We start from the raw sequence: 13,425 nt of genomic DNA, 5'->3' as shown, positions 1-13,425 counted from the left end.
TAGGGTGCTAATCGATCAGAAGGCTGGCACACATGTATGAATTTTAATGTTTAAAAATCGATTTTAGATTATAGTTATATAATTAGATTATTATTTTGATAAAAATTATATATTATTTGTTTTAGTTTGAATGGGTGCCATATTCTACTGATGATGTGAGGGCGGTGATCCCACCTGAGTTGAGGGGTCCATCAGATGTTTAGATGGCGATGGTCCCTCTGATATGTTATGCGACCGTCGAGTGGCACTCCACTGATCGCGTGCTCCGGCGGTTTGGTTGTTTTCAACCAATTCCGGAAGCACATCGCAATATGGACGAGTTGCATAGCTTAGATAGACGCGGCAAGATAGAAACAGATTGACTGGTGAGGCATCATGGGTGGGTCTTGTTGTGGGAGGATCGACATCGGCGCCTTCCCCGTAGAGAGCCTATTTTTGATGACCTCTTGATGTATGCTGAGGATTATTATGAGTTGTTCAACAGTAACGGGAAACCGTTTCTACTACCCGAGGATGCACGAGGGCAGACCTTTCCACGACGTCGACAGAGACATTCACCGACACAGCACCATTGTCCCCCGACTCGTGGACGGAGAGCAGGTGCTTCCGGAACACATTCGTGACGCAGGCATCGATAGATTTTTTTTATTATATATGTATTTACTTTATTTTGTTTAATTGTATTTTTTTATTTCTCATTTAATACTTACTTTATTTTGTTAAATTTGTTGGACTTTTTTTAATATATTTTAGTTAATTTTGTTTATTACCATTTAATATCAGTTATTGTAATTTGGTTATCATTTACCATTCAATTCTTATTGTAAGTTTGTTGTATTTAAATATCAAATTGTTATTAGTTTGATAAAATTTAATAATAGTGTTCGTTTTTTTAATCTTCATCAACGATTATCGAATGACATTAACTTGAAGTAAATGCAAATTAAAATACAAGAATTATTATTTGATAAACAAATACATCATTTCCCCATCAATTGTTACTTGATGACAACAGAAGTGGACATGTTTTTCTAGTGTGTCCTGGGTTTCTACAATGGCCACATCTTCTGTCTTGTCTAGATCTTTCTTGAATATCCATATCGCAATGAATTCGATTGGATTTTGGACGACCACGCTCCCTCAATAAACTCGGATTTGATACAATCGGAAGCCAATCTTGAACCTCATCAGGGTCTTTGTCATTACCTATGGGAGAAACTCAAATTCGTATACCTTAAAAACTTCAGATAGTAGGTATACGAGATCCACAAAATGTTTATAGTCTTGACGTGTATGCCTCCCCCTGGAGCTTGAAGCCATCATGTCAAATGGAAACTGCATAGATGGTTGTGTCGATGGCATCTCCATATGGTCAAAGAAATTTGCAGATGAATGTCTTCCCCTTGAACTGGACGCGGTGTTGCCATACGGATTGTTCCTGAACCCACCTCGGTACATATCGTAAGGAGTTGAGGATGAATGTCTCCCCATTATGGCATTAAAATCATTACACATTATTGTAGTCGAGCTTTCAACTTGATCAACTTGTTCAGCCAGCCCATAGTGTGAGCTTAAAGATTGACCCCGAACATCACGCACTTGAACAAAATGTGCATACATCTCAATAGCGGCGTCTGAATAATTACTTTGAGCTTTAACCATCATTTGAACATCATCATTGTTCGAAAGTTCGAACGCTGTATAAGTTAATGGCAACAATGATGTTGAAAATCTGTACTGCAACGACGACATTCTTCTGTTACTTTTAGCATGAATCTTCTTCGAAATCTTCGTTATTAGCTCCTCAAGAGTTATGTTTCTCTTGAATGATATTTTAACACGCTCATTTGATACGAAAACAACGCCGGTTTCATCTTCTCGAATTTCACCATCATAATAAACAATAGCTGAAAGTCGCGCCATTCTTTGAGTTTAAAAGTGCAACAATATTATATCTGCAAAAAAACAACTTAAACAAACCTGATTAAATAAATTATATATGAACGAAAATATAACACAATAAATTTTTTACATATCAACGTAAATAATTTAAATAATATAATTTTATATTATTACTTGCACCGCAAAACTATTTCGACGTATGCTCCCGCATAAAAATTAATTGAATATAATTAGTATAATATTTTTTCAAATAATGATAATAAACAATAAGTATAATTAAAAAATTATAACAAAATTACCTTATAACGAAAAATCGCACGAACTTCTAAATTAAATTTGAGAAGATTGCGAGAATTATTACTCGTTGACGGAATTGTTGTATTAATTTATAAGAGATGAGAGATGCGAGGAGATGTGAGCCGGAGGAGTGTATTTATAAGCATATAAGGCGCGGTACATGCATCGCGTTATATGTGATAAAAGATATAGCGCGGATCAGGGATCGCGTTAAATATAATTTTGGTACGGCGTATAGCGCCCCCTGATCCGCGCTATACTCCTACGTGGCGTATAGCTCGGATCAGGGGCGCGCTATACCCACGTGGCGCCAGATCACCGTATATCGTGGGCAGGGGCGCGCTATACCCACATGACACCAAATCAACATATAACGCGGTGCAGGGTCGTACTTTTCTATTAAGAATGTTAGATCGAGAAATATAGTATGACTAGTGTTAGATTAATAATAATACCGATCACCGGTCAGGAAAATAGCCAAGAAACCCACCCAGACAGACGATTCCAAAAATAAATAAATAAAACTCGGTAAATTCAAAGAGATTTTTTTTGAGAAAATAGAGGAAGAAGAGCAGACATTGATGGCGGAGGGGGAAAAGGAGAAGAACACGACGAGCGAAGAGAGCGTGAATCTGTTCGTTGGTCAAGTGCCGAAACACATGACGGAAGCTCAAGTTCTTGCAATCTTCAAAGAGTTTGCTCTGGTCGACGAAGTCAACATCATCAAGGACAAGGTTACTCGCGCCTCTAGAGGTTCAACTTCCATTTCTTTTTCAGAACAAATTTATTATTTAATTTCAAAGCTTCAAATCTCTCGCATTTTTCTCTTTGTTTTTTCAGTGATTTGCTTGATTCGTCTAGTTTGGAGTGAGATTTGTTGTTTTTAGTACCCTGATTTTGAGATTTTCTCGTGTTTTTATTTTTGTTTTGTTTCTGTATGTTGATTAAGGATGTTGCTTTGTTATATGCCCGTCGAGAGAGGAGGCCGATAAGGCGATCAATGCTTGTCACAGTAAGAAGACTTTGTCTGGGGTTAGTTTAACTTTTTTAAATCTTATTTCCTTGTTTTGCCTTGCCTTTTAGTGATTCGTTGTCACATTGTTAGTTGCTGTTGTGAAGATCTACTTGGTACTGTCCAAAGTTGGACGTATCTTATTCCGGAAGCTAATCTGTAAATCAGAAATCAGTAAATGTAGCACCCAAGGTCGACAACATATAGAACTAGTGTTCGTGTCCATTTAACCTACCTTGAATTCGTGACCATTTGGCTTTTTGTAGCAAACTTGGTAGAAGTTCTTAACTGCTCTGGCATGCAGATTAGGGTACATGCAGATAATGCAGTTGTAGAATGTAGAGTATGTAAGTTGATAATTATTTATTCTAGCTCATCTGAAGTGAATTGGTATCTTGAGTTTTAGAGAATGAGAATGAAAAGCTTTCAGAAATTTCACTAGTATGTGAAACTTTTAATTATTTCAACCATGAATTTGCCTGAATTCCGAATAATTAAGCAAACAATAGGTGTTTGAGTTGTATTTATAGTTTATCGCTTAAGGCTAACTACTCTCAAGCTATTTGTCATTCTACCTAATCATTTCAGTCAATACCTTTTGTATTTTATTGACCCGCATAAAATTGCAGAGGGCACAAAAACATAACTTATCATGCATATCCCTATCTTAGCCCTCAAGTGTTGAGATGCACTGTGGCAGGTCATGTTTACGTTTTTTCTCTCTCTTTATGTTTTGTGATCGATTATCATACATTCTGATCTGGTGGTGTAAGATGTGGCTTTTTATACAGCACGGCATATCCCTGGTCTAAGATTACAGTGGTTGATAACTTAATGTCTTGATCCTGTCATTCATACCTTTAATGTGAAGTCTTGGGACAATTCAATTCGAAGTTCCTTATTGTAATCACCTGCCTACTGTCATATATTTGTGCGTAGAGAATCGGAGATCACCTTTACCATGTGAGTCTTATTGTTCACCTGATCGGAACCCATCTTTTTCCCCTTCTGATTCAGGCATCTAGTCCTTTGCAAGTGAAGTATGCAGATGGCGAGTTAGAAAGATTAGGTATACATTACTTCCGTGAAATAATTTCTTATAATTCTGCTTCCTATGAGTTTGGAAAGATTAAGTATACATAACTATTAACTATGAATTGTTGTCTTCTTTGACTAGAGCACAAACTCTTCGTTGGCATGCTGCCAAAAATTGTCTCAGAAGCTGAAGTTGCTGCTTTATTTTCTACATATGGAACCATAAAGGACCTACAGATTATAAGAGGTTCTCAACAAACAAGTAAAGGTACTTATTCTTCGATCTTGGATTTCCTTTTTTTTAAGGAAGAAAATTGTTGAAAACATTTTTGATATTTCGATATAACAAATTAAGTTAAATGAATTTTAAGATTTTACAAATGATTTTACAATTTTATATTCGATTCAATTAACCGAATATCAAATTATTACTCCAAGTTTTTCAAGATCAATTTTAATCCTTACTAAAAGTGTAAAATTGTGATTTGTACTTAAACTATTTTTGAAATAATTTTCACAAAGTATTTTGAACCAAAATCAAGCCTTAAATCAGTTTTTCAAAGGCATGCACCGATGCATTCTCCATGCATCGATGCATAAAGCTATATTTTCAAACATCGAATGCATTTCATGCATCGATGCACACTTGGTGCACCGATACATCAAGTGTTCCAACGGTCAAAATATTTGAAATTTACACTGATGCACCGATGCATCCTTCATCATGCATCGATGCATGAGACGCTCCACCTAGAAAATTAATTGTTTTCACACTTAAACGGCTCTATTATCTCCACTATCTATCACCAACGTTCAGAATTGATTCAAGGAGTATTTAAACAAGTTCTGGAGCCATTGATCAACAACAAATCATAGAGAAACAAGAGAGAAAGCATCAAACACAAAGTTTGTGCAATTCAAGCCAATTTTCATTCAATATTCATTTTGCTTTCAAAGAACACTTATTGTGCTCATTTGTAATTTTCTTTGAGTGTTTTTTTCTTGTTCTAGAATTCTGCAAACATCTTACCTTGTGAGGTTTTCTTGTAAGTTTGCAAATTTGTAATCTTCTCTTTGGGAAAAAGAGTGTTCTCAAGAGTTGGGGTATACTCTTGAGGGAATTGTAAGGTTATCTCTTTGGCCTCAAAAGAAATAACAAATTAGTGAATTTGTTGGAAAATCCTTAGTGTGGATAGCTAAGGTAGTGGACGTAGACTTTGTTTGAGAAAGTCGAACCACTGTAAATCGCTGTGCAATTACTTTCAATTTTCTGCAAAAGCTTCCACAAAAATTTTAATTGCCAATTCACCCCCCTCTTGGCCGATTCCGTCAATCGATTAACTCAACAATTGGCATCAGAGCCTAACTCATTTGAAGGTTTAATCGCCTCTTGAGTCGATTCGGGAAGAGTTATATCGATTATTAAAGTCATCAATGGCCTCCGCTTCAAACTTCGACTCCGGTCTCGATTCGATGCCCGTCAACAAGCCTCCTTTCTTCAATGGAGCTAACTATGCCTATTGGAAGAATATAATGATGTACTTCATTCAAGCAAGTGACATGGGAGCATGGAATGCTGTAGAAGAATGATACATCAAACCTCTCACTCATCCAAGGTTGTGGAGTGAAGGAGAGACAAGAATGTTCCAGCTCAACTCCAAAGCCATCCATATTATTTTTTGTGCTATTGGACCAGATAAATACGGAAGAGTTTCATCGTGTACAACCGCCAAAGAAATATGGGACAAACTTCAAGTCACACATGAAGGTACAGATGAGGTAAAGAAATCAAAAATTAGTATTCTAACGCATAGCTATGAAAATTTCAGGATGAAACCAAATGAAGACATCAAAGCTATGACGGATAGATTTTCAACGATTGTCAATGGTCTCAATCATATGGAGAGATCATCTCAAATGAAAAGCTTGTGAGGAAGTTAGTCTACTCCCTCCCAAAATCATGGCAATCAAAGAAGACGACAATCATCGAGTCTAAGGACCTATCGTCCTTAACTCTTGAAGAACTTATCGGTTCACTCCTCACTCATGAGATGATGCTTGAAGATGAGGTGGACCTTGATAAAGTTGAAGAGACACCAAAGGAAAAGGAGAAGAAGAAAAATATTGGAGTTGCTCTCAAATCCACAAAGATGAGAGTGATTCTAATAATGATGATGATGACGAGGAAATGACATTGTTTGCCAAACGGTTCAGAAAAATGATGAGACCTTACCAAGGAAGAAAATTCAAACGAACGAAGGCCTCAAAAATGAACCAAAAGAGAAGGACCCAATCATTTGCTATGAATGCAAAAAGCCGGGGCATGTCAAATATGATTGCCCACAATTGAAGAAAAGGGTCAATCAAAGAATAAGCACAAGGCTCATGTGGCTACATGGAGCGATGAAGAAAGTTTCGATGAAGAGGAACAAGAAGTAGCAAACTTGTGCTTGATGGCATTCGGGAAAGATTCTAAGGTAACCTCTAACTCATCCGATTTTGATGATTTATCTTATGATGAGTTATTTGAGGAGTACAATGGGTTGGCTTCGGATTATGAGAAATTGTTTTTAAAATATAAAAATGATGTTTCAAAATTGAAAAATGAAAACAAACTCATATCCAAAACCAACAACGATCTTGAAAGTAAAATCAAAGATTTGCAAATCAAACTAGAAGAGTTTGAAAAGAAAAATTTAGATTTGCAAAATTTACTTTCAAAGATCAATGATGATCATCAAAAGAAAATTGATGATCTTAAAACTTCTTTTGATAAAGTTGGAACAAAACATTTTGAAAAAGGTGGAAATTCAAAATCCAACTTTGTTAGAAAAAGTTTTAGAAACTACAATCATAGAGGTCCCCAAAGAACCTCTAATGGAAAAATCATTAGAAGTATGTGGGTTCCTAAAGAACTCATTACTACTAAAGATAAAAATATCCTACACAAATGGATACCTAAGGGGATTAGGATTTTGGAAACTAATGAATATGGACCCAAAAGAATTTGGGTACCAAAAATCAAAAATTAATCTATGTTTGTAGGGAAAGGAGCATTGCTACAAGGCACGGGATACAAATTCAAATTCATGGTACCTTGATAGTGGATGCTCAAGACATATGACCGAAGACAAAAGCCGGTTCATTGAGCTTAACGCCAAAAATGAAGGAGAAGTGACTTTTGGAGACAATTCAAAAGGTCACATTGAAGGTATTGGTACAATAGGTAATACCTCTTCCATACAAATTAAGAATGTTTTATATGTGAATGGATTAAAGCATAATCTATTGAGTATTAGTCAATTATGCGATAAAGGATTTAATGGTTGTAAAGTCATTAACATTGCATCTAATCGGATTATGCTTGTTGGTCATAGAATAGGAAACATTTACATGGTGCATTTAGATTCTATTGATATGACTAATTTATGCCTAGTTGCTAAGGATGAGCATGATAGTTGGTTATGGCATAGGAGACTAGGTCATGCTAGTATGAGTGTTTTGCAACGGTTAATTCAAGGAGACTTAGTAAGAGGGTTGCCTAAGCTTAAATTTGATAATGATAAAATCTGTGATGCATGTGCTAAAAGAAAACAAAAGCGAGTTTCTTTTAAATCTATTAATGATGTATCAACTAGTAGAGTATTACAATTGATCCATTTAGATCTTTTTGGGCCAACTATAACTACTAGCTTGGGAGGAAAACAATATGCATTTGTCTTGGTAGATGACTATTCTAGATACACTTGGGTTCTATTCTTAAGTACTAAAGATGAAGCATTAGAAAATTTCATCACATTTTCAAAAATAATCCAAAATGAAAAGGTTACTCTATCACTAGTGTTAGAAGTGATCATGGAACTGAATTTGAAAATCTTGGATTTATTGAGTTTTGTAATTCTAATGGTATTAGCCATAATTTTTCAGCACCTAAAATCCCTCAACAAAATGGAGTTGTTGAGAGGAAAAATCGAACTTTAGAAGAAATGGCTAGAACCATGTTTTGTAAAAATAATTTGCCAAAATATTTATGGGCGGAAGCCACAAATACCGCTTGTTATGTTGTAAATCGAGTAATGATTAGGCCAATTTTAAAGAAAACACCATATGAAATTCTCAAAAATAAAAAGCCTAACATTAGCTATTTTCATCCTTTTAGATGTAAATGTTTTGTTTTAAACAACGGTAAGAAACCTTGGCAAATTTGATGCTAAAAGTGATGAAAGAATTTTTCTGGGTTATTCCTTAAATTCTAAAGCTTATCGTGTATTTAATAAAAGAACTTTAGTTGTAGAAGAGTCTATACATGTTGTTTTCGATGATAATCCCCTTCCGAGGAAGGATTCTTCTGTTAATGATGATGTAGGTATTGTACAAGCAAATGACGTTAGACATGACGTTTGAGAATCATCATCAAAGGAAGAAACAAAAGATGAGGAAACTCATGATCCCTCGAGAATCCAACCAGTGAAGAAAGGGAAGTATATTTTCCAAGAGAGTACAACTATGTCAAGGATGGTGAAATTATAGGTGATCCATCAAAAGGGGTAACTACTCGATCTTCTCTTAGAAATATATGTAATTATGTTGCATTTTTTCATGCATAGAGCCTAAGAACATCAAAGAAGCATTAAAAGATGAACATTGGATTATGGCTATGCAAGAAGAATTAAATCAATTTGAGAGAAGTAAAGTATGGACATTAGTTGAAAGGCCTAGTAATAAATCTACTGTAGGTACTAGATGGATTTTAGAAATAAGCTGATGAGAGTGGTAATATAGTAAGACTTGTTGCTCAAGGGTATACTCAAGAAGAGGGCATAGACTATGATGAAACATACGCTCCCGTAGCTAGGATGAAAGCAATTAGAATGTTATTGACATTTGCATGTTTCAATGAATTTAAATTTTATCAAATGGATGGTTAAAAGTGTATTTTTAAATGGTTTTATAAAAGAAGTATGTGGAACAACCTCCAGGTTTTGAAGATTCAAAATTTTCAGATTATGTTCTTAAATTGACAAAGCTCTTTATGTTTAAAACAAGCTCCTAGAGCTTGGTATGAAAGATTGTCAAATTTTTTAATTGAAAAATGTTTTTCAAAAGGAAAGGTTGACACTACATTGTTTTTAAAGCATAAATGTAAAGATTTATTAGTTCAATTTATGTTGATGATATAATATTTGACTCTACTATGATGTTCTTTGCCAAGAATTTTCTAAGTTAATGCAAAGTGAATTTTGAGATGAGCATGATGGGGGAGCTCTCATTTTTCTTGGGACTCCAAATCAAGCAAAGAAAATATGACATCTTCATTAATCAAGCTAAGTACGTCAAAAATATGCTCAAGAAGTTTGGACTGGAAAATGGAAAACCTCATGACACACCAATGAGCTCTTCAACAAAGCTTGACTTAGATGAATGAGGTAAATGTGTATATGTTAAATTATATAGGTCAATGATTGGTTCTTTGTTTTATCTAACTGCAAGTAGACCGGACATTATGTTTAGTGTTTGTTTATGTGCTAGATTTCAATCATGTCCTAAGGAATCACATTTACTAGCTGTTAAGAGAATCTTTAGATACCTTAAGGACACTCCTAGTTTAGGACTTTGGTATCCTAGAGACTCTAGATTTAGCTTGCATGCTTTTTCTGATGCAGATTATGGAGGATGCAAATTAGATAGGAAAAGCACCTCTGGTACTTGTCAATTCCTTGGAAATATGCTGATTTCTTGGTTTCAAAGAAGCAAAATTGTATTGTGTTGCATTATACCACTGAAGCGGAATACATTTCAGCTGGTAGTTGTTGTGCACAAGTTTATGATGAAACACAACTTTTTGATATGAATTGAAGTAGGCACCATTCCTATCAAGTGTGACAATACTAGTGCTATTTGTCTCACTAAAAATCCCATCCAACACTCTAGAACTAACACATTGAAATAGACATCACTTCATTAGAGACCATGTCACTAAGGAAGATGTAGTTCTAGAATATGTTGATACTTTGCATCAATTAGCGGATATCTTTACAAACCCTTAGACAAGAAAGGTTCTGGACACTTAGAAGAGAATTAGGTTAACTGACCTATCTTCACTTAGTGTTTAAAATAATTTAGCACTTTAATAAATACTGAAAATGCTTATAATAATAATTTTTGATTGCATTCTTACTATTAGTTAGGGGAGTTTATGATTCTTAGTGAAAATTAATTTTATGTTCAAATAATGTTTAAAGATTAATTTAATTGATTGAACATTAATTATTTTTGATATATGAGTTGCCAACACCATTAGAGCCTATTTATTTAGCATTTTAAGTGTTTAAACGGATTTTTGACATTTTTTGTGCTTTATGCACCAATGCATTTATATGCTCGATGCATCCCTTTGAATATGCATCGATGCATAATATCATGCCCGATGCATCCGTCGGGTTTTAGGTTTAAAATCCTCATCTTCATTTTTCTCAACCCTAAACACTAAAACATACGGCCATTTGACCCCTCTCTCTCCAAAATCTCTATTTTTGCTCAAATCTTCGAAAAACATCGGATTCTTCAAGATTTTCATCCTACAAACCTCTACACTCATTAATCGCGCAAAATATCTCCTCATTCCCCTCAATCCGAATTTTTCAAGGTATTTTCACAAAAACTCTATTTCATTAAATTTGAACTTAGGACTAGTTTAGATTAGCTCTAGTTTGAAATAATTATCGGGCATTGGTTTATATGATGATTCTAAACTAGTTTCTACAATGAATTTCATCAAAAACGCATAATTTTCAAAATTGTTTTTGAAATTTCGAATTAAAAAAAAAATCGAAAATTACTGTAGTTTTGATTTAATTGTGTTGTTTTCATGAAAACTATACATATTATGATATTATTTTAAAATAATTTCAAAACTTTGCCCATTAGGATTATGTTAGAGAACCTTGAATTATTGAGGACTCTTTGAGTTTTGGGATTGAATTTGTGCATACATGTGTTTTTAAATTGCAGGTGATATTTCTTTTCCGATTTCCCTAACAATGTCTAATCCCAAACGCCCTAGGTCATCCTCGAGTCGGTCTCACCAAACCGTCTCCCGCTCCTAGACCTCAATCCATCCAATATCCTTCATCCCTCATTAGTACTTGTTTTAACATGCCTGAAAACCGTAGGGATGAATTGTACTCTAGGTACATGAACTCCTTCCAATTCTATCGTAATAATTATCGGGCATTGGTTATATGATGATTCTAAACTAGTTTCTACAATGAATTTCATCAAAAACGCATAATTTTCAAAATTGTTTTTGAAATTTCGAATTAAAAAAAAATCGAAAATTACTGATAGTTTTGATTTAATTGTGTTGTTTTCATGAAAACTACATTATGATATTATTTTAAATAATTTCAAAACTTGCCCATTAGGATTATGTTAGAGAACCTTGAATTATTGAGGACTCATTTTGAGTTTTGGGATTGAATTTGTGCATACATGTGTTTTTAAATTGCAGGTGATATTTCTTTTCCGATTTCCCTAACAATGTCTAATCCCAAACGCCCTAGGTCATCCTCGAGTCGGTCTCACCAAACCGTCTCCCGCTCCTAGACCTCAAATCCATCCAATATCCTTCATCCTCATTAGTACTTGTTTTAACATGCCTGAAAACCGTAGGGATGAATTGTACTCTAGGTACATGAACTCCTTCCAATTCTATTATTAGGGAAGAGCGTATTCCTTCTCTACAAGCTATGATAAAACTTGAATTTGAATACCTCTCAATTCTTCGCCGATGGAAGCTTGATAAACTCTTTTCTCTTCAACCCATCGTCTTTCACCAACTTGTCCGTATCTTTTATTCCAATGAGGTTTGTATTCAGAACACAACTCAGTGCGGTACTATAACGATTAGATCATATCTTTTAGGACAATATCACTATTACTTCTGAATCTATCGCATCTCATTTGGTTTAGATGACGAGGGTTTATTAATGAGAAGGAGATGTGGAATATCCATATCTCCCTAATGCTAGTGTCAGTACCTTTAGGTCTCACCACGATCGATTTCTTCACTTAATGATCTCTTGGTGGTTTAGACCATCCGCAGGTCGGTACTCCACACTACGTACTACAGACTTATGGTGGATGCACTGTATAAAGAACAAAAAGAAAATCAATTTTCCACATATTGTTTTTAGCGCGCTTGTCAATATCATAAACATCATTCCCTCAAAGCATGTAGAAACCTTACCTTATGGTTGTCTACTAAGCAATTTGTTTATCAAACTCGGCCTAGATGTCTCCCTTGACAATCCTATTCCGCTCCAAAACCCAATCACTATCACATCCTTAAAGAAATCGGATTTGGAAATTGGATGAGAACACCGGACTATGGTCTTTTCGACCCGGTAAGCAAACCCCGGGAGCTAGTTCTTCACGAGCTGCTCCTAGTTCTTCTCGCGCTCCTCCTCCTCCAGCTCCTGACGCTGATAATGATCCAGAGCTTCAAAGGCTTATGAGAGATATTGACGAGGAAGTACCAGCTCAGCAAGATGATCAAACGCCACCTTATTTCCGATCTTTTCTAGAGTCGTTTGATCTGCGTTTTTCTTCCATGGAGTCTACGATTACTGAGTTTCAGAGGGAGATGCGTGATCGTATGGATGCTCTAACTCTTGAAGTTCGAGCTCATTATCCTCCTCCTCATGATCCTCCGACGGAGTAGACTTGCTTGTCATGCTTTCTTGTTTTTAAAACATGAATTGTTAAACTTTTTGATTTGGATGTTTATGTTGTTTGGATGCTTGAATGTTTGAACTTAATTTTAATATATTTGGTTTGAATTTTATTCATTTTGCATCATTAGATATATGACCAATTATGCCATTTCACATTTTATTATGAATATTGTTTATGAAAACTAATGGCTAATCTCTCTTTTGATTGTGATCTTAGCAGATTATTATTAATAAATCATTTGGCTAACGTTTTTCAAAATTCTTGTTTAAAACGTTTTTATAGAGTCTTTTTGATTAACAAAAAGGGGAGAAAATTTAAGATGTGCTATAGTAAGGGGGAGTAAGTTTTTTCAAAATCGATTTCAAAAATAATTTCTTAAACAAATCTTAAATAACTCAAATGTTTTGTTATATCAAAAAGGAGGAGATTGTTGAAAACATTTT

At 34.9% G+C, this 13,425-nt stretch overlaps 1 pseudogene; it reads left to right on the top strand.

Moving 5' to 3' along the window:
* The first annotated feature begins 2,760 nt into the window (after positions 1 to 2,760).
* The window catches only part of LOC120143670, a 29,861-nt pseudogene continuing 19,196 nt past the window's right edge, over positions 2,761 to 13,425 (top strand).

Source organism: Hibiscus syriacus, unplaced genomic scaffold (assembly GCF_006381635.1).
Source record: "Hibiscus syriacus cultivar Baekdansim isolate YM2019G1 unplaced genomic scaffold, ASM638163v2 tig00110860_pilon, whole genome shotgun sequence".
Classification (NCBI taxonomy): Eukaryota; Viridiplantae; Streptophyta; class Magnoliopsida; order Malvales; family Malvaceae; genus Hibiscus; species Hibiscus syriacus.
Note: the sequence above shows the minus strand (reverse complement) of the source record. Positions and strands in the feature narration are given on the sequence as shown.